Here is a 27,021-nt window from a genome sequence, read left to right as displayed (position 1 = left end):
GGTTCACGAGAATGGTCCCAGGAATGAAAAAGACTCTAAGCCTATACTCTATGGAGTTTAGAAGGATGACAGGGGGTCTAATCGAAACTTACAGAGTACTGAATGGCCTAAACAGAGTAGACTCAAGATTAGAGTGGTGCTAGAAAAGCACAGCAGGTCAGGCAGCATCCGAGGAGCAGGAAAATCAACATTTCCTGATGAAGGGCTTTTGCCTGAAATGTTGATTTTCCTGCTCCTTGGATACTGCCAGACCTGCTGTGCTTTTCAAGCACCACTCTAATCTTGACTCTAATCTCCAGCATCCGCAGTACCCACTTCTGCCTGGACAGAGTAGATGTTGGGAAAATGTTTCCATTGGTAGGACAGACTAAGGCCTAAGGGCACAGCCTTAGAGTAAAGAGAAGATCTTTAGAATGGAGATAAGGACAAACGTCTTCAGCCAGAAAGTGATGAATCGATTAAATTCACTGCCACAGAAGGCTGTGAAGATCAGGCCATTGAATATATTTAAGATAGAGTTAGATAGGCTCTTTACTGTCAAGGGCATAAGTTTTATGGGGAGAAAGTGGGAGAACGGAGTTGAGAAATTTATCAGCCATGATTGAATGGTGGAGCAGATTCAATGGGCTGTATAGACTAATTTCTGCTCCTATGTCTTATGGTCTTAATGGGCAGGACTGGTTATACTGATTGTGAAGCTATGAAGCTCAGTTTGCCTTTGTGGAGATTTTAAGCAAATGGTAAACTGCTTCTCACGGCTAGATAAATATCCAAACCCTTGCACAGAGGACTTGAATGCAAAATTGACAAGGGGGCCGCTGCCCTTTACAAAATGGACATGAGCCACGCCTACATGCAATTGCAACTGGATAAGGAGCCCCTGAAGTACACTACAATTTATCCCCATAAGGGTTTATATCGACATATAAGACTGCCATGTGGGGTATCCCACCACCAAGAACATCTTCCTCTTCTCACCCCTCTCTGCCTTCTGCAAGGACCATTCCCTGTGACTTCTGACCTTGTTCACCCGATCTAACACCAGCACCTCTTTAGGTAATCACAGACAGTGGATCCTTGCTTTTCTTTGTAGTAGGAATATACTTATTCTGAAGGATTTAATTTTCCCTCCTGAGAATTCAATGAAAGGAAAAGTTTTGGCAAATAGAATGGGTGGAGAGTATATTCCGGTTCCATTAAACAAGGTCCAACTGGAGGGCGACTTGTTATCTCACTAGTGGTATTTGGGATAGTTAAGAAATTACCTGTGAATGGTATTGATTTACTGCTGGGGAATGATTTAGCAGGGGTGAAAATTATAGCTTTGCCTGTAATCAAAGAAAACCCAAATGAGTCTAAAGAAATGGAAGAGTTGCAGGAAGAGTTCTGGACATTTTCCATTGTGTGACCAGAGCAATGGTTAAAGAAAGTCCATCATCATACCGCAAGCAACAGTTAGGGTAAGTGAAGCTCTGTTTTAGAATGAGGATAGTTAATATAAATATTTGTCATGTCTTTAATTAAGTGTCAGAAAACAGATCCAGAGTGAAGTGGTTAATATACAACTCACATTGAAGCTGAGGCTGAAGGAGATCGAGAGGGTTATTATTGTTGTGGTTCTGTTCGCCGAGCTGGGAATTTGTGTTGCAGATGTTTCGTCCCCTGTCTAGGTGACATCCTCAGTACTTGGGAGCCTCCTGTGAAGCGCTTCTGTGATCTTTCCTCCGGCATTTATAGTGGTTTGAATCTGTCGCTTCTGGTTGTCAGTTCCAGCTGTCCGTTGCAGTGGCCGGTATATTGGGTCCAGATCGATGTGCTTGTTGATTGAATCTGTGGATGAGTGTCATGCCTCTAGTGTACAAAATCCCATGCAAGGACTGCACAAAACACTACATAGGACAAGCAGGAAGACAGCTAACGATCTGCATCCATGAACACCAACCAACTACGAAACGACACGACCAGCTATCCTTAGTAGCCACATATGCAGATGACAAGCAACATGAATTCGACTGGGACAACACTACTATTATAGGACAAGCCAAACAGAGAACAGCCAGGGAATTCCTAGAGACATGGCACTCATCCACAGATTCAATCAATAAGCACATCGATCTGGACCCAATATACCGGCCACTGCAACGGACAGCTGGAACTGACAACCGGAAGCGACAGATTCAAACCACTACAAATGCCGGAGGAAAGATTACAGAAGCGCTTCATAGGAGGCTCCCAAGCACTGAGGATGTCACCTCAACAGGGGACGAATCGTCTGCAACACAAATTCCCAGCTCAGCAAACAGAACCACAACGAGCACCCGAGCTACAAATCTTCTCACAAACTTTGAACACCTAAGGGTTATTATATTAAAATGGAGTCCTGATGGGGAAGTGGGGACATCTTCACAAACCTGCGGATGAACAATGGACAGTTACTCATCAAGTAGCAGTACTGCTCAGAAGGCAGTCTTGACTGACATAAATCCCTTGTGGGATGAGGTCCCTGTTGACCTGATTCTTGACAAACTCTTCCCAGTAACATGAAGTTCCGATGTGTAGGAAAACAAAAACGCAAGCATGAATAAACAGGTATTTAACATAAAGTTGCAATGCAATTCTGTAAAATGTGTCACACATGTCAAGTAATAGGAAAACTTCAACATGCAATGAAACCATACCAGTTTTTGAAGAATAACTGAGTGTGAGAGATTGTGCTAAAAGCGGATGCAGGACATCAGCAGATCCATTGATATGCTGACAGGATTTGCACTAAGGGACATTACAGATAAGATTGTGGAAAAGTTAGCTCAGTTTTTTTACTTATTATGGACTGAAATCTGATCAAGATTCTAAGTTTTTGTTGACGATTTTCCATGAGATATTTTGCAGTTTAGGAATAAAGCAATTGAAGCGAACTGAACATCATCTACAAACACAGGGAGCTGTGGGTAGATATCATCCACCTCTCAAAACCATGATTAAGGTTTTCTGACACGAACATCCATAGTTTTTTTTTTCATTTGTCACCAGTGATTTCCCATATGAATAATGCTGGTTTTAATCCTTTTGAACATGTTTATGGTCATGAGATTAGAGGTCATTAGGGAAAAGTTATTAAACCAAAAAGATAAATCTGCAATGTTAACTTATACCTCCATGTTTTCAGAAATACTCACAGGAGAATATAGGGTAGAGTCATAGAGTCCTACAGTATGGAGACAGGCCCTTCAGCCCAAACTGGTCCTGCCAACCAAAATGTCTACCTACGCTAACCCCATTTCCCTGCACTTGGCCCATATCCTTCTGAACCTTTCTATCCAGGTATTTCTCCAAATGCCTTTTAAGTATTGTTAGTGTACTTGCTTCAACCACTTCTGCTAGCAGCTCATTCCATATGTGCACTACCCTCTGTGTGAAAAAGTTGCCCCTCAGGTTCCCTTTTATTTGTCCCCCTCTAACCTTAAACTGATGCAATCTAGTCCTTGATTCCCCAACCCTGGGAAAAAGACTAAATGTATTCACCCTATCCAAGCCTCTCATGATCTTATACATTTCTGTAAGACCCTCCATCAGTCTCCTATGCTCTAAAGCAAAAGATCCTAGCTTGTCCAACCTCTCCCTATCACTCAGACCCTTGAGTCCAGGCAACATCCTTGTAAATTTCTTCTGCACTCTTTCCAGTTTAATAATATCCTTCCTATAGAAAAGTGACCAGAACTGAGCACAATACTCCAAGTATGGCCTCACCAACATCCTATATAACTGCAACATAACTTCCCAACTTCTACATTCAATGTCCTGACTGATGAAGGCCAGTGTGCCAAAAATCGTCTTCACTGCCCTGTCTGCCTGTGAATCCACTTTCAGAGAACTGTGAACCTGAACTCCAAGGTCCCTTTGTTCCACTTCGGTCCTTGAAGCACTACCATTCATCAGGAAACCCCTACCTTGATTTGACTTTCCACAAGAACATTTGGAAGTTTCTCTGACAAATACTGTAAGCTGTTGCTTTTACCCAATATTTCAAAGGCACTATAACTTGTGAATATGCTGTGAAGATGTAGAAATTTATGAATGAAAAGATCAAGGAACTGAAGGCCTTGGGAAACAAAAAAAACACCTTATCAAATCCTGAGGACTCGTGCTATTGAATTGTATTCCCAATTGTTATCTCCCCTCTGCCCATAACACTAACGTTCTTTGTCTTTCTGTATATGTGTATGTATGTGGGTGGGTGTAGGCGTGTAGGGGACTTCCGGAAGGGGTTTAGAGATTTAATTGGTAAAGTTATATGTCAACGGTTCTTAGCTGTTTACCTGTTGTCATAAATAGTTATTCTTGTGAAGTACAGAACTTGTCTTTTTACCTTGGTCTAAAAGACAAGTAAATTGTGAAGTTCGCATATTTTGGTAAAATTCTTAACTCGTGAGAACAGCCAGGCTTGATTCCAGCAAGTCACAACAGCATATTGACTTCTTATGTCCAAGTCTATATATTAAATAATTGTGGCCCCAGCACTGGTCTATTTGGTGCTCCATTAGTTACTGATTGTCCATCCTGAAAATGGCCCCTTTATCCAAACTCTTGGTCTTCTATTCGCCCAATCCTCTAATCATGCTGACATTCTACCCTCAACACCATCAGCTTCCATCTTATTCAGTGGCCTAGGATGTGACACTTAGATTAGATAGATTGCCTACAATATGGAAACAGGCCCTTCGGCCCAACAAGTCCACACCGACCCTCCGAGGAGTAACCCACTCAGACCCATCGCCCCATATTTATCCCTGGCTAATGCACCTAACACTATGGGCAATTTAGCATAGCCAATTCACCTAACCTGCACATCCTTTGGATTGTGGGAGGAAACCGGACTACCCAGAGGAAATCCACGCAGATACGGGGAGAATGTGCAAACTCCATACAGACAGTCATCCAAGGCTGGAATCGAACCCGGGTCCCTGGCACTGTGAAGCAATTGTGCTAACACTGAGCCACCTTATCAAACATCTTTTGGAAATCAAAATATATCACATCCACTGGTTTCCCTTTATCTAAGTGTTATCTCCTCAAATTACTCAAATAAATTTGTCAAGCATGAAACCATGTTGTCTCCTCATGACTATATTGTGCATTCTAAATGCTCTGCTATGAGATCATCTTTTATAATGGACTCAAACATCTTCCCAATGACACATATTAAGTGAGCTGGCCTGTAGTTGTCAGGTTTGGCTCCTTTACTTGCTTGTGTCATTTTATATTGAACTTCACAGACTGAGGGTTTGGGGAAGCTCACCATCACCTTCATTTAAAATGGAAAAAGAAAATTGAAAACCAGCTCTGTTGGAGAGGAAGTCAGGGAGAATAATTCCCTCTTGTTTGTGACACCAGTCTTAATAATGGGTTCCTTAACCATTATTGTAAAGCTAATCTGGTCCTTTAGGGAAGAAAAGCTGCTGCACTTTACCTTGTCTGGCCGATATGTGAATCCAGACCCACAGCAGTGTGATTGACTCTGAACTGCCCTCTGAGGGCCTAGCAAATGGCTCACTTTAAGGGCAATTAGGAATGGGCAACAAATGCTGACCAGACCATGAAAGGATAAAGGAAGCTTTACAACTCCTTGTTCAGAATGAGGTTTGTGTACTGTGTTCACTTCAGAAAGTGTGTATTGACCCTCCTCCACCGCCTCACTATTGCCTGCACTGGACCGAAAAAATACGAGTTGCCACTCTTTAGGCATCATCTCTTCATCGCTGGGCCCCCCTCATCAAGGCCACTGGCAATGCCGGGTCCTATGCTAACTCACACTTGCCCCGCAACCATAAGTCCCCGGCTGCATTGCCACCACTGGCTTACTGATAACCAGGAGTTTCCACTCCAGGCCTATCATAGCAGGAGCTGTTGCCACTGCCTCCTAAATAACCAGGAGTCTCCACTCCAGGTCTGCTACAGTCACAAATGGGAGTCCCTGGTTCTGTTGCTGCTTTGATGGCTCCTGCAGTCAGGTACTCACTTTGGGCATGGTGGCACAATGGTTAGCACTGCTGCCTCACAGCGCCAGAGACCCGGGTTCAATTCCTTCCTCAGGCAACTGTCTGTGTGGAGTTTGCACATTCTCCCCATGTCTGCGTGGGTTTCCTCCCACAGTCCAAAACAAAATGTGCATGTTAGGTGAATTGGCCATGCTAAATGTAGGGGAATGGGTCTGTGTGGACTTGTTGGCTGAAGGGCCTGTTTCCACACTGTAAGTAATCTAAAAAAATCGTTATTGGTTTGGACAAGTATTGTGTCCAGTCCTCATATGTTCCTGGTCCCAGAAGCTGCCAATGATCCTTAGACAGAAATCACTATTTTTCTACCCAAAAGGTCTATGGACTCTGAGTGTCAACATGACTGAAATAGATTTGTTACCTACAGGTAAAGGCAGTGGATAAGAGAATCAAAAGGGGGAGACACCGACTTGATCTCACCCTCACCAATCTGCCTGGTGCAAATACGTCTATCCTTGACGAGATGGGTAGGAGATGGTAGTGTAACTGCACTAAGTAAGATTGAGAACAGAAGAAAAGTCATTTTTGGCTCTATACAAACATACAAGTTCCAAAAGACATCCAAGAATTTAAAAAGTTAATCTACTTCATTTCATTTCAACATGTGTGCCAAAGACAAAGCACTTGCTTTAGCTGTGTTTTTTTTTATAGTGGATCACAATATTATTTAGACCAGATCTAGCAGCTCAAGACTGGGTATCCATGAGGTACTGTGTGGCATTAGCTGCAGCAGAACTGGGTTCAAACACAATCCCATGAACTAACATTTCCATCACTCTGCCTTTACTGTCAAACCAAGGGAATAACCCTGGTTGAAAGAAGAGTGCAGCATGCCGTGAGTAGTTAGAATCTGAAATGGACTGCCTGACTGTGTGGTGGAGGTTGGTTTGATCAAGGTGTTCAAAAGGAAATTAGAATTAACTCCTAAAAAGGAAGAACGTGCAGTGCTACGGGGAGAAAGTAGTGGTATGATCAATTACTCATCAGGCACAACTGGCTGAATAGTCTCCTTCTATGTTGTAACCAACTCTTATTTCATGATACAAGTCAAATTTGTGTAAATGTAGAACTATGGATCAGATGTAACCTAATGATTTAATGGGTGATAGGACAGGCTTGAAGAGCTGAGCATCCTTCTCCCATTCTTACATTCCTTTAACTATGTACTTAATGCCTTGTTGAGTGTACCTTGGCAAGAACATACCATTTGGTAAGCACAGTATCAATGAAGATGACTATGCTGCCTAAATCCTGCCATTTACAAAGAATGCCACAAGGGCTGAAACCTCCTCTGTGTGTCCTGAAACTGAGCTAAATTAATAACAGAATGCTGGCATCCATCAACCAGGCCTCTCAAAGCCACTAGGCCCCATCTTACCCCTTCAGAGGAAAACAAAAGATAAATAATTTTCACTCACATAACTTCAAGGGAAGAGATTTTTCATCTGAGAAAGTCACCAATTCTCCTTTACAAAAATCTGGTGGAGATTCTCTCGGCTCACCTGCAGCTCCTCCTCTCCTCCAACCGAGCCCCAGGGAGCCTTTAAAAGCCCCAACTGAAACCCTCCACCAAATGTTTGTTAGATGAACAAGAGGCAGGCAATCTGGCATTGCTGTTTCCGACTGCACCTGATCTGACACAATGGACCCTAGGGGAGCTCAGCTCACAGGCACCACACCACTCATCAACACTCCTGCATTCATACAGTAATCATTGGCTTGAAGCCAGCAGTAAAACAGAGAGGAGGAATTTGTTTCTGTACACCTGGCCAAAATTATTATTCTTCTCTTCTGTAGCTAAATCTGATCAGCTGAGTGAAAACAAGACTCAAATTTAGTTTTTTTTCCAGTTTTTATTTATTTGCCCAAAGGCTATAATGAAACCAGAAAATGTTCAATTTAGCCAATAAAGAGGTTCAGGTTGAAACTCCTTGAGTGGCTTGCTGTGTTAATAACTGCCTGCTGTGGGGTGAAGCCATAAAACTCAGCCATTAGCTTCAGTTCCTGGAGTAATCTGCATTTATAAGATCATTACAGATTGGGGAGGCTATTCAGCCCATCGTTCTTCATCCTTTCAGAATCCCAGTGTTCCCCCATTTAAGTTGCCCTTGAAGAATTAATTATTCTTAGATAGGAGGAGTATTTAAGTTGTTGGCAGAGTAGCAGCACAGTGTGTGAGCTCCTCAGCCCAGGACTCCAGAGCTTGTCTCCTCAAACTGCTTTTACTTTCTTTTCTTTCTATGTTTTTTTATAATGTTTCCAGTTAACATTAAGATTCATCTTACTTTCTTTTAATGGCTACGGTGGAAGTCTTCTCCCAGCCGAGCAACGAGGTGGCTTCCAGCAGCCCAGCATGGAGGTCTTGGCCCAGCATGGCAGTCTTGGACCTGTGTGCAAGTTATGGCCTGGCATGGCAGTCTCAGCCCGGCATGGCGGTTTCAGCCCAGAATGGAGGTCTTGGCCCAGCATGGTAGTCTTGGCCTGGTGTGCAGGTATCAGCCCAGCATGACGATCTCAACCTGGTATGGAGGTCTTGACCTGGTATGGAAGTCTTGGCCCAGCATCCAGGTCTCAGCCCGGCTGGCAGTCTTAGCCTAGCATGGTAGTCTCGGCCCAGTGTGGAGGACCTGGCCTGGTATGGAGGTCTCATCCTGGCATGGCAGTCTCGGTCTAACATGGCGGTCTCGGTCTAATATGGTGTCCTTGGCCAAGCATGGTGGTCTCGGCCCAGTCTGAAGGTCTCAGCCTGGTCTGGAGGTCTTGGCCCAGCATGGAGGTCTTTGCCCAGTGTGGTGGTCTCAGCCTGGTCTGGAGGTCCTGGCCCAGCATGGAGGTCTTTGCCCAGTGTGGTGGTCTCAGCCTGGTCTGGAGGCCAAGGCCCAGTGTGGCGGTCTCAGTCATGGCCTGGTGTGGCAGTCTCAGTCCAGTGTGGCGGTCTCAGCCCGGTATAGAGGTCTCATCCCAACGTGGTGGTGTCGGCCCAGTCTGGAGTTCTCGGCCCAGTCTGGAGGTCTCAGCCCAGCATGGTGGTTTCAACCCAGCATGGAGGTCTCATTCTCTTTTGGAGGTCTTCCTTGACATATTTTCCAGGAATTCCAGCAGCCTGGTAGGTGATCTCATTGAGAAATGGTGTTCCCATAACTGAAATGGTGTTCTCATCCAGGAGTGCCGGTCTCTTCTTCAAAGGCTTCTGGCCTATTATTCCAGCTGCCCTATGTGGAGGGCTCATCACAGTGTGGTGTTCTCATCCCAGAATAGCAGTCGTGTCCGAGCTGTGTCTTCCGGATTTTGCATTGTTCCTTAATCAGCTTTCCCCGAGCCCATGAGCCATTAACTGAACTGTGATGAACTTTGTCATAATTTTACTTTTTAAAAAATTATAACGTATGATTTCTGTCATTAATGTAGGCACCGCGGTAGGGTGACTTATAAAATTTTTCACTGCATTTTCTATGTAAAAGTACAAGTGACAATAACTTTCTATTCTATTCTAGTACAATATGTGGTTCCTGTTTCACCAAGCTAAAATATCTGGAGTCCCTATGCTTCCTCAGGGAAGGGGAGTCCAAAAATGGAGTGCATAGGTTTAAGGTGAGAGGAAAAGATTTAAACGAGACCTGAGAGGCAACATTTTCACGCAGAAGGTGATGCATGTATGGAACGTGCTGCCAGAGGTAGTGGTAGAGGCAGGTACAATAAAAGTATTTAAAAGAAATTTGGCCAGGTACATGATTAGGAAAGGTTTAGAAGGATATGGGCCAGTTTAGGAAATCTGGGCAGCATGGACATGTTGGGCTGAAGGGCCTGTTTCCGTGCTGTATGACTCTTGGCCCTGACCTCCGTGGAAAGACCATGTGGGTATTGGGTCTGGATAGAGTCAAATAATTCACCGAGACCAACATTCACACAACATACACCCATTGTTTCCTTCACAGCCAATGCTCACACCTCAGATACATCCAAAAGCTATTCCATCATAAGAGACACTCAGCAATACATTCATTCAGAAGTTGGTCCATACAAAACTGTAGTAGCAGGATCCTGGGGTAGGAGCGGCAGGTGGTTGCAACCATCACTCCCTTGATGTGTTAAAAAAGGGGAATGACAAGACAATGTAGCCACAAGCAAAGGTGATTTGATTTGAATTATAATTGTTACATAGACCTGGGCATACAATGTTCATTAGGGTAATAGAATAGAGCAAGGAATACAATATTACGGCTTTAGAGAAGGTACACAAACAGCGAGATCAACATTAAATTTAAAATTTGATAGGTCCATTCAGCAGTCTAACAACAGCAGGGAAGAAACTGTCCTTGAGTCTGTCAGTACGTGTGTTTAAGCTTTTGTACCTTCTGTCTGACAGAAGAGGTTGAAGAGAGTAAAACCAGGGTGGGAAGGGCCTTTGACTGAGTTGGCTGCCTTTCTGAGGCAGCGAGAAGTACAGTGGGAGTCATTGGATGGAAGGTTGGCTTGCGTGATTGACTAGGCTGTGTTCACAACTCTCTGTAAGAACCGTGTGGCTAAGAGATACATGATCACAGCAGCTTTCATAACATCCACAACTTTATAAATCCCAAATCCCTCTATGGGATCCTCACACAAATCATCTTATAGTAGCATCCTAAATGTGAGTTAACATATGAATAAATATTGCTACAGCAGAGCAGTAACTCAGAGACTGGATGTATAATTCCCAGGTTTTTACAGAACAGGAATCCTCAAAATGTGTTGCTCTGGGAAACCAGGCAGGGGACAGCAGCCAGGATGTCTGGCAAGTCAGATGTTAGTTTTGCTGTGATAACAGAAAGATAAGACTATCTTTGGCCAAGTTTTAAACAAAGACTGATGGTGCTAACAAACCAAATACTTGGTGCAATGGCCCTCCTGCCTGAAGTATACAAGTTACAGCAAAGGGATGGAGGAGGTTTGCGTAAAGATTTAGGTGCCAGTTGCTGTGGTTGTGGGCATGTTCACTGAGCTGGGAAACTGATTTGCATACATTTCATCCCCTGCCTTGGTGATATCTTCAGTGCTTTGCAGCCTCCTGTGAGGTGCTACTGCACTGTCTTCTGGAATTTATTTGGTTCACTTCCTGCTGCTTCCAATTACCAGTTCCAGTTGTTCGTTGTAGTGGCCAGTATATGGGGTATGGGTCAATGTGCTTGTTGATGGAGTCTGTGGATGAGTGCCATGCTTCTGCAGGAGTCTACCTCCAGTTATGGACCATCTCTTTCAGCATCCAGTGGTTAGCCAATGCCACTCAGAAACCTGTGGAGGCTGACATTGGGTCACATGGGATGACCGAGACTGCAGCCTGACACTGCAATCATCCCAATGTCCATGTAAGGTAAAACAGTTGCAATGGTGGTTAAAGGCCTGCAATAGACTTTTGGGTAACTTAGGCAGCTCTGGCATCTTTGCTTGAAAGGGATTTCCAAAGGTTCCTGATTCCCAGTGTTCCTGCATAAGATCACTTGTCTTTCACAACAGCTGTAAGGTGTGGGAATCATAGAGCAGCAGGATCATATTGCTTGCATGACAGGCAGATAGGATGGTTAAAAAGGTACTTAGTACACTTGCCTTCATTGTTCAGACCTTTGAGTATTGCAGTTAGGATGTCATGTTGACGTCGTATAGGACATTGCTGAGGCCTCTTTTGGAATATTGTGTCCAGTTCCGGTCACCCTGTTATAGGAAGAATATTGTGGAGCTGGAGTAGGTTCAGAAGAGATTTACCAGGGTGGTGCTGGGAATGGAAGGTTTGAGTTATAAGGAGAGACTGGATAGGCTGGGACTTTTTTCACTGGAGCTTAGGAGGTTGAGGGATGACCTTATAGAGATTTATAAAGTCATGAAGGATATAGATAAAGTGAATGGCAGGTGTCTTTTCCCTAGGGTGGGGGATTTTAAGACTAGAGGGCATATTTTTAAGGTGAGAGGAGAAAGATTTAAAAAGGACGTGAGAGACAACTTTTAAATGCAGTGTGATTTGTGTGTGGAATGCACTGCTAGAGGAAGTGCTGGATGCAGGTACAGTTACTACTTTTAAAAAACATTTGGAGAAGTATGTTTGAAAGATATGGACCAGGAGTGGGCAGGTGGGACTAATTTAGTTTGGGATTATGATTGGCATGGATTGGTTGAACTAAAGGGTCTGTTTCCATGGAATCCCCCTCTCTCTATCCAGATAGCAACACTGCTGCTCATTCCTTCAACACCTTACCATTGCCCTTGCCAACCAGCCTGTGATGATACATCAAGCCAGTGCAGTCTGATGAACACCATAAAGGCATGCAGAGTCTAGACAGCCTCCCAGGAAAATATTTGACATATTGTGCATACCAAGCTGAGTGATTGCACAGCTATGCAGCAGCCTGGACAAACCTCTTGCTGTCAAGAGTGTGGTGCTGGAAAAGCATAGTATGTCAGGCAGTATCTGAGGAGCATGAAAATTGACGTTTTGGGCAAAAGCCCTTCATCCGGAAGCTTTTGCCCAAAACATTGATTTTCCTGCTCCTCAGATGTTGCCTGACCTGCTGTGTTTTTCCAGCACCACACTCTTGACTCAAATCTCTTGCTGTGTCAATCGTTGCGCATGCGCAACAGCGCAAATGCAACTCAGAGACTAAAAGAAATTGGCTGCGCATAACAACCACATTTTAGGGGAATACTGATCCGAACTGTATGTTCAGAATCTCAGAGCCAATAGGTGTGGCTCTCATTCAGGATACACTGTACTGAAGGTGGAGAGTGAGTAACTGACAGTTACTATCCATCTATACAGAGTGAATGGTTTAATAAATGTGGGGATTGATGGTACAATCCTTTTGTTGTTGGTTTTTAAATGTGGATAATTTAATGATGCAAACTGGATAGTGGTGGGTATTTTTTGGTTAGCTTAATAGGGGTGGTTGAAATGACTTGAGGGCAGACAGGAACATAGAAGCAAAAGTAAGCCATTCAGCCTCTTGAGCCTGCTGTCCCATTCCAGATCATGACTGACCATCTACCTCAATGTGAATTTCCCACATTATCTCCATACTCCCTGATGCCAGTAGTAACTAGATATCTAGTGATGTGTGTCTCAAACTTGTTGCAACAAGGGGTAACACCGCCTGCCACCCCCCCACCCCCGTCCCATTTTCCCCCGGCCACTTGAACCTACATCACAGAAATTATTTAACCCATGGTGGAATCTGTTAAAATTCGAGAGGCAAAGACCTTTTCCAAAGTCGCTATTTAAAGTATAAAAAAATTTAAGAACATTATTCTTTAAGTCGAACATAGAATATTAACTAACAACTATTTACAACTCCTTCTCTAACTTTCCCCTCTACAATACTAGTCTGATAAAATCCCCAATTAAGATCTACCAAAAAATTCAAATTCCAAAACCAGGCAGCTGTCGAATATCTTCCTGTCTTATTTTCTTCTTCTTAGGAATTATGTTTCATAGGTCATTGATAAAGGTACCTTTAAGAGAGCTATTTCTCAGGCAGTCTGTACATGTTGGTAGGTTGGCAGTTCTCTTCCAACTGTTAAATTTTCCCTGGTCTTATACCCCAAAGCATCAGATTGTTTCATTGGTCTTAATATTGAACATAGAACATTACAGCGCAGTACAGGCCCTTCGGCCCTCGATGTTGTGCCAACCAGTCATACCAATCTGAAGCCCATCTAACCTACACTATTCCATGTACGTCCAAATGTTTGTCCAATGACGACTAAAATGCACTTAAAGTTGGCAAATCTACTACTGTTGCAGGCAAAGCATTCCATACCCTTACTATTCTCTGAGTAAAGAAACTACCTCTGACATCTGTCCTATTATCCATCACCCCTCAATTTAAAGCTATGCCCCCTCATGCTAGCCATCACCATACTTGGAAAAAGGCTCTCCCTGTCCACCCTATCTAACCCTCTGATTATCTTATATGTCTCTATTAAGTCTCCTCTCAACCTTCTTCTCTCCAACGAAAACAGCCTCAAGTCCCTCAGCCTTTCCTCGTAAGACATCCCCTCCAACATCCTAGTAAATCTCCTCTGCACTCTTTCCAAAGCTTCCACATCCTTCTTATAATGTGACCAGAATTGTACACAATACTCCAAGTGTGGCTGCACCAGAGTTTTGTACAGCTGTAGCATAACCTCATGGTTCCAGAACTCGATCCCTCTATTAATAAAAGCTAAAACACTGTATGCCTTCTTAACAACCCTGTCAACCTGGGTGGCAACTTTCAAGGATCTGTTAACTTGGACGCCGAGATCTCTCTGCTCATCTACACTACCAGGAACCTTACAATTAGCCCAGTACTTTGCATTTCGATTACTCCAACCAAAGTGAATCACCTCACAACTTGTCCGAATTAAACTCCATTTGCCACCTCTCAGCCCAGCTCTGCAGCTTATCCATGTCCCTCTGTAACCTACAACATCTTTCGTCACTATCCACAACTCCACCGATTTTAGTGTAGTCTGCGAATATTGTCAAAATATCAAATTCAAACTTAATTGGAGGTTAGTATCTTGGAGTACAATTTAAACTGATGGGCCGAATTTGAATTTGTTCTTGTCTCATAGCAACCCAGGTTCTGCTCACTGTTGGACCAAATGCTACATTGTAAATTTATTCTGTGTGGCTCTCTAAGTCCTTGCTTGCTTTCAACTCTCTTAAAGGTACTGTAAAATTACACATTCATAACACCTCCCCCTTAAGAAAAAATGAACAATCATAATGAAAAGATGGCTTCTTTTATTTCAATTCTTTAAACACATTACCATAACATACAGATAACTTTAATCTAAGTTCACCTTAACATCTTCCCATATACATAAGATTGGATAAATACAAATGTCATCTAAACTTTATCAGTTAAATCCACAATAACGCATCTGCCATTACATTCTTATGACCTGCAACATGTTTGATTTTTAAATTAAAAGTCTGTAACATAAGACTCCAATGAAATAGTCTCATATTCTTGGCTTTAAAGCGTTCTAAGAATGTAAGAGGATTGTGATCAGTGTACACCAAGCAAGATTCCATAAAGGAACACTTCTTTTCTGTGTGACTGCAATAAAGTGGGAAAGGATTGATTCTAAGGTGAAGTCTTTACAGACCTCCTGGAATTAATAGCTATTTAATTAATTAATAATCTATTGAGTGACAAAAGCGCCCAGATCATCTCTCAATGTGCAAATGCAGATAATCTCAATCAGCAAGTGAACACTGAAAGCTGATGCTGACTTTCCGTGGCATTTTCAACCTTCCCTAAAGACCTCTTTGTCTTATGCAGCTGGTTGTTATTAGATATCACATGATCCACCAAAATTGAGTGCAGCTTCTTTAATGAGCACTGACAGAAAAATTTATTGTCAATCAGCCCCTAATAAATGCCCCAGAAGTGATTCTGAAGCACATGACTCAGCTCCTTCTCTAAGACAATGCCAAATATGGGCTAAATGGTAATGCAGGCGAAAATGAGGACTGCAAATGCTGGAGATCAGAGTTAAGATTAGAGTAGTGCTGGAAAAGCACAGCAGGTCAGGCAGCATCCGAGGAGCAGGAAAATCAACATTTCAGGCAAAAGCCTTTCATCAGGAATAGCAATGTAGTTGACTCTTAAACTGCCCTCTGGGCAATTAGCAATGGGTACTAAATGGTGGCCTGACTAGTGACGCCCTCATTCTGTGAATGAATAAAAAATACAGCTTTCAGCTTAAGACATAATCATGGCCACTGCTTTAACTCTTTAAACACTTGATGAAAATCATCCCTCCGATGCAGACAGTTACTATTTGTCAACCACGTTGGTGAGCGACTGCATCGAATATAAACCAGATCAACTAAAGTTAGAAGGTTTCGCTAAAGAATACTGGTGAACCAATTGATTGTTACTTCAATGCACCAGCCTCATGATGACTTTTACTGTTTCCTTCCAGTTATTTTCCAAATGTCTCTTATTAACTGTGAAATTCTCATACTGCTATGGAGGGATTTGAACATAATCATCTAAAGATTGGAGCAAACAACCATCATTAGTCACGGGTTTTAAGATTGGCTATTCTTCCTTCAGGCTAGGCATCTGGCCTCGAGGTGTTTCTTTAAACAATAGCTAGTAACAATAGAGATTAGATAACATAGCAGCAGGCACCGCTGCCTAGAGAGCACTTGTTCCAACCTTCCAGCAAAGTTTCTCACCAAGCTACCAAGATCAGAGCTTCATCACAGCCTACCTCATAGGTTGATCTGCATTTTCATGACACTCAAATTCTCACAGGGCCCTCACGTGAATGGCAAGTTCCTCTCTAAGTATTCAGCCTCCAGTCTCATATTAATTCAACAAAACACCAGCAGCCTCCCAAACTCTCAGTTCAGGCTGAGAGTCAGAGTCTGGGGAGCAGGCTTGCATCAGGATTGGTTGGGGATCAGTGTTGGAGATGGATATCCGGTTGTGGATCAGAAGTTAGTGCTTGCGGTAAGGTGAATTGGTGCAACTATCCCATTCTTGCCTCAGAGATTTCATAGCTGTCAATGCCCCTTTTATAATTCTGGCTATCCAGAAGTTGTAGTTAATAGCTGGCCTGAACATAATGAATCAAAAGGAAGACATTATGAATTCCTGACAGATTACAGATCACCTCAACAGATGTTTAGGGATCATTGCGTTCGGAGAAGCACAGTGCACAATACTATGTGTCATCTTCTGGTTTAAGTGATCCTTTTTACATGTCATGGAATTTGAAAAATGAAGTGTATTGTTGATAAATCTACTCCCTAAAGAGAGGAATCAGATTTCCAGGCCTCTGCTTCCTTCAGGAATTGGATTTTCTGATGACCAGAAAATCATTTCTGCAACGTATCTGCAAAATCAATGTAGCAGACTCCAAAGGAATTGCCCAAGAAATTAAAGATGCCATGGAGCAGTTCTTCTCCACCCAGAGCCTTCCAAAAGTCTGCAATTAAACTGGAGAATTCAGTGGTGCCACTGAAGTTAATAGTTATGCAGGAAAGGTTAGAAAATTAAAAACTGAGACTCAGCTCTGGAATCCAAACTTCTACTCCATTCTCTAATGATTCAATCGGAGATCCATAGATTCATACAACGCAGAAAAGTCCCTTCAGACCACTGACATAACTACAACTAAAAGTGCACTAATTCCAATTTCCTGCACTTGTCCCATATCCTTGAGTGTTATGATATTTGAAGTGTTCATCCAAATATTCTTTTAAAGGTAGTAAGGTTTACACCCTCCACCTCAGACGACTGACTGTGTGGAGTTTGCACGTTCTCCCTTTGTCTGCGTGGGTTTCCTCCGGGTGCTCCGGTTTCCTCCCACAGTCCAAAGATGTGCAGGTCAGGTGAATTGGCCATGCTAAATTGCCCCTAGTGTTAGGTAAGGGGTAAATGTAGGGGTATGGGTGGGTTGCGCTTCGGCGGGTCGGTGTGGGCTTGTTGGGCCGAAAGGCCTGTTTCCACACTGTAATGTAATCTAATCTAATCTAATCTCCCTTCCCAGGTAGTACATTCCAGATTCCCACTAACTGAGTGAAAGTTATTTCCCAAAATCCCCTTTGAACCTCCTGCCTGTCTGCCTAAAAACTGTTTCCACTCATAACTGATCCCTCGACCAAGGGGAATAGCTGGTCTCTATTCATATACCTCTATCCCTCTGCCCATATCCCTCATAATCATGCACATTTTAATCATGTCCCCTCCTAAATTTTGATGCTCTAAAGAAAACAATTCAGGCCTATCCAGTCTCTCCCTTATAGCTCAATTTCTCCATCCCAGGCGACATCCTGGTGATCCTTCTCTAATGCTGACATATTCTTCCTGTAATGAAGTGACCAGAACTGCACACAGTACTCCAGCTCTGGTCTGACCAAAGTTCTGTACAACTCCAACATTACCTCCTTGCTCTTATGCTCTATTCTACGACTGATAACAGCAAATGTGCCTTCTTAACTGTCTTATTCACGTACCCAAGACCTGTCTGTTCCTCTAAGCTAACCAGTATCCTGCCAATGTCCAATAATATCATAGAATAGGTGCTGTACTGTAGCAGCAATATTTAAACCATTCATTATTTGCTGGGATGCGGGAGGTGCTACTTGGGGGAGGAGCTGCTGCTACTGGGAAATTCCTGTGTGAAGTGGGAAGATTGAGAACCACTCACCCTTAGTCACTTTAGCCTAAGCATCAAAAATAAGGTTGCCTCTTCACTATCCTTCCGTGCTGGTAAATGCTATCAAACCATTACACAGTGCCCACCATCAACTGCTAAGGGGCAACAGGAGATAGGCAACAAACGCCAGTCTTTCCAAGGACACTGGCAACTTAAAGATGAATGAAAATCAACATGGAAAGAATGTCATCATTCAGCCATTCACAAAGAAACAAGCTGCCTGCAGCCTACTTACTGCAGGAGGACCAAGGGAAGCATCACTTTGAGAGGTAGCCAAGGTGAAGCCACAGTTCTGGCAATGCACCAACCTCAGTGCTCATGCCAGGTGCAGTGTCTCATCAAAACAAGCAGTGAACTGCCCACACTGAGGACTCTTAATTTGCCTGGACTTGGCTAACCCCATTTCTTACATAGTTTGAACCTGACTGAGTTTCTTCCAATGTTGTAAAACAGAGCAGCCAAATTCCTTTGTACAACTGTAGGCTGCCACAAGGCCTGCATGAACTAAATTACTGACTGACATTCAGAATCTCTGGTGTGAGAGCGAGGCAGAAAAAAAAATCAAACTTGGCATTAAGAGGACCGGAAGGTAAAGGAAATTGAAAACACAAATTTTCCATTCGTACCACTCTTAAAAATACTTTAATTGGGCTACTGTTGTCAAGTAATCAAAAACAGAATTTTGCTTAAAGGTCAAACGTTTAAAATATTAAACAAGTACACATTGACAGTGAATACATGGGTTGGAGTTTGGATGAGGTCATGTTAAACTTCAAGAGATGTGCTGCAGTGAATCCTACATCTGGGGTCCTGTGGTTAAGCCTTGTTAGTATGTTTCATGGGGTTGAACATCTGCTGTTTGAGGACTTGGAGATGTCAAAGCCAATGTATTCGACATGAGGTTCCACACATTCTCTTGCCACAGGGCTGAGTCTTCATGCACAAATACTACTTACTGTGGCCACATGTTATGAAATCCTGCAGAATAATGCTGATGTAACTGAACTTATAATCCGTGAATTTAAAAGTGATCGATTTGCAAAGACAGACATTGCAACGCAGCACCACAGAGATTAGTACTGCTGTCTCTCAGCGCCAAGGATCCAGGTTTGATCCCAACCTTGGGTGACTGCGTGGAGTTGCATATTCTCCTTGTGTCCACAACCACCTGATGAAGGAGCGGCGCTCCAAAAGCTAGTGTGCTTCCAATTAAATCTGTTGGACTATAACCTGGTGTTGTGTGATTTTTAACTTTATCCCTGCGTCCGTGTGTGTTTCAAGGCTGGTACAATTGCAACAGTTGAAAGGATGGGTACATGAATAAGAAGGGTTGAGAGGGAATTGAATTGAATTGAATTGAATTTATTGTGACATGTACCAAAGTGAAAAGCTTTGTCTTGTGAGCAATACAGACAGATCACAGAGTTAAGTAGCATAGATAAGTAAATAATAGGTAAACAACGGCAAAAACACAGGTACAGGTGAATGCTAAGAGTTTGTGAGTCTTCTTACAACTGTAGGGTAGAAACTGTTACAAAACCGGCTGGTGGGTATGTTCAGGCTTCTGTACCTTCTCCCTGATGGTAGAGGTTGTAGAAAAACATTGCCAGAGTGGGATGGATCTTTAAGAATGTTGGCGACCTTTCCTTGACAGCAGGCCTGGTTGATGGATTCTATAGATGGGAGGTTGGCCTTTGTGATTGTCTGGGCCGAGTTCACCACTCTCTGTAACCATCTCTGATCTTGAGTAATACTGTTGCCACACCAGATAGTGATACTTCCAGACAGAATGCTCTCGATAGCGCACCTATAAATGTTGGCAAGGGTATTTACTGGCAGGCCAAATTTCCTCAGCTGCCTGAGGAAGAAGAGACATTGTTGGGCCTTTGTAACCAGTGCATCCACATGAAGAGTCCAAGAAGGCTTGTTGTGGATGATCACTCCCAGGAGCTTGATGCTCTCCATTCGTTCCACCTCTGTGTTGTTATATAGGTCAAATTCTGGTAAATGGGACTAGATTAATTTAGGATATCTGGTCGACATGGATGACTTGGGCTGAGGGTCTATTTCTTTGCTGTGCATATCTATGATCCTATAGGCTGATTATGTGAAGTGATTTGGGAAGACATCTGGTCAGGTTAAAGTATACGTGGAATCTCCTGCAGGATAGTGTGATACTGCATCTCAGCTTCTACAGCCAGTGATCACAATGCAGGTCCCATAGACCATCAATTCGGTCAATTAGACATAACTTACGGCCCTCCAGCCTAGGAATCCTGCTTAAGGGAGTCAACTTAACCGTCTCTAATTTGAAGGAGTTGTTGTTTGGCAGCTGTTATGTATAAAAATATCCCATTTCCAATTAATTAATGTGTACACCTTGGTCACATCAGTAGATGATCACTCATCCTTCAGTAGCTCCAACCTCTGCTGGTAATGTCCAGTGACTTCAACTACATCATCAATCTGGCTGGACAATCCTGACATCAAGCCAGTGTTCTCCTCCACCCACTGTCTCCTACTGGCTGACTGTCACCGTCAGGAAGAGCACAGGATGTAGGAGACTTGGAAAGTGATTGTGATTCTGCTGACCCCAGACAATATCAAGGAGCTCAAAAGGGATTCTGTTGGGAAGAAATCAAAGCAAACATCAAGAGGTTCTTCATCTTCCACAAGTGTTCAGAAGGCAAGACAGAAGCAGAGGAAAATGCTTGTTCTGGGACAAATTGGGCATGTATAGATGGTGCAGGTTCAAGGGATGCCAGTGTTTTGGCGATTATCTTCTGGGTGGTGCGTTGTTATGGTATCATGTGGTAAGAGGTGGCAGAAATCAGATGTGAGAGACCCCATAGAGAAATAGTGAAGGGTTTGGTAAGATGTGGCTAGGGGTCTTGCTAGACTTTATGAAGAGAAACACATCAAAAGAAAACCTGATGCAACATGGATTTAGCTAAAACAATATAAAATTCATCCTCTAAATTCATTTTGTCTGACAGAAAGATATAAACAAGGGAAGGGACCTTTAATAAATTAAGTTGCAACCAACCAAGGGGGCGGGTGAATAAGGAAAGGGAACCAGTTCCACCCTCCTCAAACAAGAGCTTAATGAGTTGGCTATCCACCCAAAACTATAACACCATTGGGGAACCTCACCTTTAGGATGAATACAACTGACAGGCTTACAGAAGGCCTTTCACAAACATTACAGCTGTATGATGACGTGCTCTCCGCAATGGGAAGGGAATCTGCAATTGGATTCAACTTCTCTCCAAGTTTCTATCAATGGGTGGGAAATGGAAAACTTTCCTATCAAACCTGGAGTCAGACATGGCTGCCTTCTCTCCTGTTTGTCTGATGCAGAGAACCTTTGGCTGAGTTCATCAGGAAGGATGCAGGTATAAGAGGACTGATTATCTTGGATAGTGGGAGCATAAAGATGAAGCCTCTCTCTATATGGATGACATCATCATGTTCCGCTATAATTCATTATTGATGCACAGAATGATGAGGAACTGCAACCAGATGGAACTGAACTTGGAAGCTAATAAATGCAAGAATGAGGCCATTTTGTTGGGGACTAGGCCAATTGATTCTTTGTCTATTTACCATCAGGTCAGGATTTGGATCAGACCGGCACTGAGTATCAATGGTCAGGCAAAAAAACTGGTCATGTGGAACAATGCTCACTCTCCATATGGGAAAGAACCTGGTGTGATGAGGCCTCAAAGTCACTGTACATGGCGCAGGTCTGACCCCTTCTCATATTAGGGCTGGGGCCACACATCCATTGGGTAAAATAGGCTCAATTTTTATTTGTTCACCTGAAAGCGACAGTTTACGTTCTGTAGTTATCAGCCTTAAGTTGAGTTTTCAAGGGATCCAGTGAAAGAGCAATTGAAACCAATTGAAACTAGATCCTCAATAAATGACTCAGATGCATCTTTTATATTAGGAGCATACTTGAGTAGCAACTAGCACTTGAACATTGAAGTTAAATGCTTCAAGGAGTTCAGAGGAGGAAGGGAAAGCTGTGTTTCATTGCATTGGCCTAAACTTTTTCAGCCTCCAGGAATTGACTCTTTCCTTGTTACAGAAGAAGAAATTGTTAATTGGTCAGTATCTGGTAAGTGATCAAGAGTTATTCTATTCCGAAGGCTCAAAATAGTTTAGTGGTTGGTGGTAAAATTAATGAAATACACAACCATAGCTTGAGATAACAGTTTATGAGCTAGGGGCTGAATGACAGACTCTGTGAAGTATTGCAGAGTTGGGGAAAGTTACCTGGAGGTAATTACACCTCCTGGGGTTGGATTGTCTGATTTCGTCAGTGTTGAGGGACAGGGAACTGTGACTCAATTTAATGTCCAATGCCTCAGCCTTTGCAATTGCCTAACAGATTGGAAATGCTTTCAGATTGTCTGGATGAGGATGAGGGCTGCAAGGTGCCTGAGCTGCCGGACCATGGTACCATGGTATGGGAAGCCACTCAGGGAGATGAGGGGTTGGTAAGAAGGATGTAGTATTGGTAGGGGAGAGTATAGTCAGGGGATTGACCCCATTCTGTACAGCAAAGAGTGAGAGTCCAGATGGCTGGGTTGCCTTCCCAGTGTCGGGATTTAGGACATCTGCTCAGGTGGGAGAGGAGTTTGGAGTAGAGTTTGAGAAGGGATGATCCAGTCATATCGCTAGCAATGCCATTGACAGGACAAAGAAGCAGGTCCTATTTAGTTTATTTGAGGAGCCAGGCATTAAACTAAAAATGAGAAACTCAATTGCTACAATCTCTGCATTATTGCCTGAGGCATATACAAATTTGTCATCGTGCAAATCAGATTAGAGTGAAAGAGAGATGAATGTGAGGTGTGGGAAAAGTGGTTTCAAGTTTGTGGGACACTGGCAAAAATGGGGTCTATACTGATGAGATAGTCCCAGCGTGGTAAAGGTGAGAATCTGATATTCTTGCCAGGCACACTGAAGTAGATGGGATTTTAAACTGGATGTGGTTCAGGGATCAAAGTTGACAAGACATGGTAAATCAAACTCGAGAGTCAAAACCAAAAAGAAAGATATTAATACAGGAAATTATAATGAGACCATGACAGGAAGGGAGACAATATATGAGAGTTGGCAAACAGGTATGACTAGAATTTAGAAAAAGAGTAAAAGAATAAAACTAAGGACTCTATATCTGAATACAGATGCAGTGGTAGATATTAAAGGGGATATTTCGGATGTATCTATACAACATGGATATGTTTCAATGAGTAAGAAAAATTCTCAGGGATGGATCAAACATGGAAGATGGGTTAAAAACAGTATCAAACTATAAGAAAAAGCATTTAATATGCAAAGAGAGGTAGCAGGTCAGAACACTGGACAGAATGTAAAAAACAGAAAAGAATGACCAAACCTTAAGAAGGAGGGAAATGTTAGATCATGAGAGAAAGCTAATCAGAAACATAAAAATAAAAAGTAAGAATCTCTCTCAATATCCTAAGAAGGAAAATATTTACAAAGTGAGCATTGGCCCTACAGAAAGTGAAATTAGAGAATTAATGATGGCAAATTAGGAAATAAAGATGAATTGAGAAGGTATTTTGCATCAGACTTCACTACAAAAGATATAAGTAACATTCCAGAAGCAGTGATACATTAGGAAATGGAAGGGAGGGAGGGACCAGCAAAAATCACAATCACCAGAGAAGCATTACTGAAATAAATTGTCAGAGCTGGGGTCTGACAAGTGCATGGGGCCTGATGGATTTCATCTCATGGTTTTAAAAGAAATGGCTAGTAAGATAGTTGATGTGTTGGTTTTAATCTTCTAAAACTTCCTTGTATTGGGGACGGTCCCATTTGATTGGAAAATAGTAAATGTAGCTGCTTTTTTGAAAAAGGGGGCAGACAGAAAGCAGGAAAATACAGGCCTGATAGCTTAACAGCTGTCACAGGGAAAATAATAGAAGCCATTACTAAAAAAGTTATGGTAGGACATTTGGTTAACTTCAAGGTAATCAAGCAGATTCACCATGATTTTGTGAAAGGGAAATCATGTTTGAATAATCGATTTGAAGAGGTAATAGGTGTTGTGGATAAAGGGGAACTGGTACTGCACCTGGATTACTAGAAAGCATTTAGGAAAATGTCACACCAAGGGTTGTTGCAGGAAATAAAAGTGCATGGTGTCAGGTTTCGGGTATTGGCATGGATAGGTTGGCTGGCTAACAGACAGAAGAGACTAGGTGTAAATGGTCAGTAATTGAAAATGAGTATCACAGGAATTGGTGTTGGGACCTTAACTGTTTATAATTTATATAAAATAACTTAAATGAAGGGTTGGATGGGATGGTTTCCAAATTTACTAACAACACAAAGACAGATAGGAAAGTAAGTTGTGAAGAGGACATAAGGAGGCTATATTGATAGGATAAGTGAGTGGGCAAAGATGTGGCAAATGGAGAATGATGTGGGAAAATGTGAAGTTTTCCATTTTCACAGGAAGAATAAAAAGCAGCATACTGTTCTTGTGCAATCTCACACAATAGCTGCACAATTTAAACTATTAGGGCCCAAATCATGTTGTAGCCAATACAGGTAAGGAAAAGTCACTTTTTACAAATAATGGCCTAAATTCTTCATTCGTGTTACAGTCAATTCGCATTGAAGGAAAATGCATTATAGCGGAACTGACTATATTGCCTGAAAGATCTGAGATGTCAGAGCTGATGTGCAGACAGATATGAGTTTCCCAATGCATGAACTCAAAATGTTAGTCTACAGCAGTTATGAAAGCTAATAGAATATTATCATTCATCACAATGGCAATCAAATGGCAGGGAAATGATGCTTCAATTGCAAGGGCAGTCATGAGATCACATGTGGAGTACTATGTATAGTACACCATCTTTAAGGAAGGATTTAAATGTATTGGACACAGTTTAGAAAATATTTACTGGACTAATACCTGGAATGATAAGGAAATGGTGGGCAAGCTCGGCTTGCAGTTTGCAAGTCAGGGGTCACTCATTTAAAACTGAGGTGAGGCAAACATTTTGCTCTGAGGGTCATGAGTCTTTGTGGCTTTCTTCCTTAGAAAGCAATGGAAATTTAGTCCTTGAATATTTTTAAGGCTGAAGTGGTTTCAATTCCTTGCTCAGCAACAGTTATTAGGACAGGCGGAAATGTGGATTTGAGGTTACAATCAGATCAGCCATGATCTTATTGAATGTTGGGGTAGGTTTAAAATGGCTGAATAGCCTGCTGCTGCTCCTGATACATATTTTTATATATTCACACTCCTGTACTGTGGCGATACCCAAGCCATCTTCCACTTTAGCAGGAGGCCAAGGATGCTCCCTACTCATAGAGACATTATGTACACACCTCTAGACTAAAGGGGGAGAAATCATACCCAACTTTGCCATCTCTGAGAGCAGCTACATCCATCTGCGCTATGGCCCTCACTATTAAAACAATGTTCTATCTGTCCCCATAGTTGTGAGGGAAGGGTTCTGCCAAACTATTGCAAGATCCTCCAAATAGTTGTACTATGCATCCCCTAACAGACAGTATTGTCAAGAAAAATACCTTGACCACAAATCCATCAGGCAGCAGTCAGAACAGAACGTCCTTTATACCCTGCATGTATAGGATTGGGGCATGTCCTGGTGATGGTTCCCTAAGCAGACTGTTAAAGGCATTCATCAAAGTCTCATCTCCAAAAATTAATTTAAAAAAATAGTAAAATGTAGCTCAGCTAGTGATGAAGAAGACCCTTTCCATTAATACAGGTGTAGAGGAAGAGCAGAACATTTAGCAGTGTATTCAAGACAGAGAGAATGAACATTTCCACTTGGTGGGGCTTTGGGCACTTACACACATTTAAACAATGAAGACATATTGTGATTCTGTCCTCTAAAAAATTAGCTTCTCAAATTCCAATTTGCCATCAGCTGAGCAAGGTTGTCTACTGGGATCACAAATCAGGAAATGATTCTTAATTTGTCAGCCACAAAGAATCAGAGACAATAGCCCAAAGGTTCCTTTTTCATAATTATCCTGTTAATATCCAAATACATTTGCCTTTACAGCAGTCCTGCTGCTCCACCCTGCTTGCATGCTGTGCTTTGAGAAACGAACAGCCTGCCAACTCTGACTAACCCCAAAAGGACAGGTTCAGTGTAAACATTGCCATATAATGCAATCACAGGCGAAAGTGCATGACCACACCAAGTGTGCAGAGAGTGAAGGGAAACAGATGTGCTTTGCTAAATAAAACTGATGTCTTTCCAGATTTCCACATTCAGAATATGGCAAGTAATGATAGCTGCAGCTGTACCCACACACACCCAGTTAAGGGGATAGTGCCCCATATACGACTATATTAAATTGAGCAGAGGCCAATCATACCCGTTAAAGCAACAAGTCTCCTATTTACCTCCATTAGACACACACACACACTCCCCATCACATTTCTAAACACTCACATCACATCTACCAAAATTCCCCAATCCTTTCCCTTTCTTGTATAATTCCTTGGCCCCTGTTATAATAAAAGAAACTTTGAACTTACTCCTTGAAGACAAGTTGAATTCAAAAGATGCTTTTAGTAAAGCATCTCAGTCTCCAGGCACTCCAAAGGAACAACACTTAACAGTGAATCACAGAAACAGATTTTAGGAGAGTTGTTCATAAGCTCGCTCAAAGAGTCAGCTTTAAAGTGTCTCTTACAGGAGAAAAAATAAGGTAGACAGACCAAGAGGGATAGAGAGCGAAT

General features: G+C 42.5%; 1 long non-coding RNA gene across 1 annotated transcript in view; it reads right to left on the bottom strand.

Annotated features, from left to right (window-relative positions):
• The window catches only part of LOC140463227 (uncharacterized), a 42,475-nt gene extending 34,947 nt beyond the window's left edge, over positions 1-7,528 (bottom strand). The window contains exon 1 of the long non-coding RNA XR_011954639.1: positions 7,472-7,528. This is a non-coding gene — a long non-coding RNA (uncharacterized lncRNA). The remainder of the gene's footprint in view (positions 1-7,471) is intronic.
• Positions 7,529-27,021: the final 19,493 nt, after the last annotated feature.

The sequence above is a fragment of the Chiloscyllium punctatum genome, chromosome 37 (assembly GCF_047496795.1).
Source record: "Chiloscyllium punctatum isolate Juve2018m chromosome 37, sChiPun1.3, whole genome shotgun sequence".
Lineage (NCBI taxonomy): Eukaryota > Metazoa > Chordata > Chondrichthyes > Orectolobiformes > Hemiscylliidae > Chiloscyllium > Chiloscyllium punctatum.
Note: the sequence above shows the minus strand (reverse complement) of the source record. Positions and strands in the feature narration are given on the sequence as shown.